This window comes from Myotis davidii, unplaced genomic scaffold (assembly GCF_000327345.1).
Source record: "Myotis davidii unplaced genomic scaffold, ASM32734v1 scaffold962, whole genome shotgun sequence".
Taxonomy (NCBI): Eukaryota; Metazoa; Chordata; class Mammalia; order Chiroptera; family Vespertilionidae; genus Myotis; species Myotis davidii.
This window is the reverse complement of record NW_006295559.1, coordinates 1,782,251-1,785,634: the sequence shown is the minus strand read 5'-3', so window position 1 is coordinate 1,785,634 and position 3,384 is coordinate 1,782,251. Positions and strand designations below refer to the sequence as shown.

Genomic DNA, 3,384 nt, shown 5'->3' with positions numbered 1-3,384 from the left:
CCCGTGTCACTGGGCCTTCTCAGAGACCCTTGCATCTGTTGGGTGCCCCCACATCCAAAGTCAGAGCCCTGGTTCCTTGTGGCTCCTCACAGCTCTTCCTCTGGGCTTCTATTTTCCAATAACCCCACTTGTTCCCTTTGTTTACCCAGCTCCAAGGGCAGAATCCCCTTCCTGCGGTTATAGTTATGTTTCCTCTCCACTCTTTTTGCTCATTCAGCCTTCCAAAACCAGGGAAAACAACCTCTCTACAGTAAATTCCCTCCGTTGAAATATTCAGTATCATTCTCTTTTCTGAACCTCCTAACTGATACAGGATTGATACTCTTATTATCCACAATTTTTCAGATGACAAACCCAAAGCTTGGAGAAATATACTTTCCCAGTGCTTTTCAACCAGTAACAAAGGCAAGGTGTGTGAACCTAGAAGAATGCTTATCTGTGTCTTTAAATACATACATGGAAAATAACTGAATTATAAGACTGCTGTCACAGAGCAGTAGGAGATGTGGATGTCTATCTAGATGAAGCAAGCATTCCTCTTAGACCAGTGTTCTAGTGCTATTTATTGTCCCACAGTATTCCCCCCAGAGCCTGTTAATTTATGTTCTCTAACTGGCTTTAATCCCAGGTATCACTTTGAGTTTTGAACCTTATAATCAAGGATGGCTCCTACCAGCTTCCTTGCTTTAAGCAAAGTGATCCAGCTTATGGTGAAATAAAAAAAAAAAATGCATAAAGCAGACCCTTCCCTCAAGGAGCTTATGGTCCAGTTTGGAAAGAGAAAGGCTGAAATATGTAAAAAGAGTTTTTGGGTGTTTTTTTAAAAAATATATTTGTATTTATTTCCAAGAGGAAGGGAGAGTGAGAGAGAGATAGAAACAACAATGATGAGAAAGAATCATTAAATGATTGCCTCCTGAATGCCCCACACTGGGGATTGAGCCCGCACCCAGGTATGTGCCCTGACCGGGAATCAAACCGTGACATCCTGATTCATAGGTTGATGCTCGACTACTGAGCCACACCAACTGGGCTGTGGAAAGAATTTTAAGGCTACCAGGCAGTGAATGCTAAGTGCCAAATCACTTAGGAAGTTCAGAAGCAATGAGAAACGAGGGCCAGGCATAGGAAGAATTTCTTGGAAAGGCAGTGCTTATGGCAGAGTTGCTGAAGTAGCATTTTGGGACCGCGGTGATCGTAACAGGCTCTTGGCTGATGTGTGGTAGTAATAGCCTGGGGAGCAGAGAACAGGAATTCTCATTTTCTGAAGTGCTACCCCGTGCCAGACCCGCTGGCGGCTGTTTAATACCCAGTATTATGACATACATAATTGCCCTTCTTCTTCATGGCCCATCTTTCAGCCTAGCGAAATGACAAGCATTTTTCAAATAAACACAGTCTATATTTATTTAATTTTTGCCCATGTTTCTTCTACTCCTGGTGGAAATTTTGGGAAATGCTCAAATGCTTAAGGCTTAACCTACTAATTTGACATTCAAAGAATCTGTTAAATAATTAAAGTTATTCTCTCTTGACCCTCCTACTATATTGTGAGTGATTTTGAGTCATAAATTGTTAAAGGATAAAGTATTCCTGATGTTCACTGAAAATAGGCACTATGCTGGCCACAAGGCCTAAAGATATAGGGAATAATTGGATAACCTCACTTTGTCACTTGTTAAACGCTTACTGAACAAATTATCTGGGTGCAAAACCAGCGCTCACTTGTAAGTGGCATAACTAAGAGTTATAAAATTTTAAAAAATTATAAAAAATCAAAGTAGGAATAAATGTTTATAATGTGCAATACTACCTACATAGAAAACTACAAAACATTTGTGAGAAAATTTACAAATGGTTTAAAATAATGGAAGGATATGCAATGATGATGGTTTTAAGACTCAATATTAAAAATATACCAGTTGTATGCAATTAGTCTAAATCAGTGGTTATCAACCTTCCTAATGCTGCGACCCTTTAATATAGTTCCCCATGTTGTGGTGACCCCCAATTTCACTGTTACAAATTGAACATAATTAAAGCATAGTGATTAATCACAATAACAATATGTAATTATATATGTGTTATGATGGTCTTAGGCGACCCGGGTGAAGGGGTCGTGACCCACAGGTTGAGAACCACTGGTCTAAATATCCACTGCAATCCCAATAAAAATCCCAGGAAATGTGTGTTTTTATATATGTGTGTTTGTATGTGTGTGTGTGTGTGTGTGTGTGTGTGTGTGTGTGTGTGTGTTTGAACAGTGACAAGCTGTTCCTGAAAATCAGTAGAAATGCAGAGCTAAAATTAGTCAACGCAATCATAAAGAAGAACAAACTTGGAGATCTGTGCTACAGATATCAAGATCTATTAGAAAGTTACAGTAATACGTAAAGTATGGCGTTGGCTCAGGAATCGACAAATAGGCCAGTGGAATACAAGATAGTGCAGAAACAGGCGCACGCTTTATTTTTGGCACAAGTGACACTGCTGTGGAAAGGGGAAATGATGATACTCTCAATAAATGTTACTGGGTCAAATTTACATGAAACTCTAAAAACTGTACTTTAAAATTAAGTCCAGATAAGTTTTTATCTAAATGTGAAAGAGCCAACAAAAAGGTTTCTAAAAGGTAATTTAAGAGAATATTTTTATGACTTTGGATTTGACAAAGGTTTCTTAAACATGATACAAAAAGTCCTAATCATAAAAGAAAGATTGCTAAGTTGAACTTCGTTTATCAAAACACATTATTAAGAGTGTGAACAGGCAAATCACTGGATGGAAGATATTTGCAAACATCTGACATGACTGTTATGTCTTATCTATCATATTAGAGAACTTTTATAAGTCAACAAGAAAAGAGCAGGCAACCCAAAATTGCATAAAATTTTTAAAAGCAATTTTAAGATAGAACTCCACTTGTGTAGCTATCTAGAAGAGGGTTTATAAAATTTATTAATTGAAATTACAAAAACATCTAAAGAGAAACTGGTATGGCAGAGAATATTCATCACCTCTTTGGAGGTCTTTGATGGCAGCAAAATATCAACCTATTAAGGAGATTTTTGTTTTTGTTCTATAAAATGACATCTAGGATTTTGTTTGTTCTACTCTGAAACATTACCAAGGGTCAATCTGAATCAAACTGAAGTGAACAAAACTAATTTGCAAAAATTCAAGAGGAGCTCACATACTTTAAGTTGAAAAACAGAGAATTTTGAAGGGAAAAAAATTCTAATGAGTATTTTTTAATATATCCACACTGGAAAAGAATTTAATAAGCACTTCTATAGAAGCATTATTATAAAGACTCAAACTGAAAATGCCCATTCTTAGGGGAATAAGTAAATTGTGAAATAATTATTCAATAGAGTACTACAG

The 3,384-nt window shown here is 37.0% G+C and overlaps 1 protein-coding gene across 1 annotated transcript in view; it reads left to right on the top strand.

Moving 5' to 3' along the window:
* The window catches only part of KCNH8 (potassium voltage-gated channel subfamily H member 8), a 272,605-nt gene that overhangs the window by 209,601 nt on the left and 59,620 nt on the right, over positions 1 to 3,384 (top strand). The window lies entirely within an intron of this gene.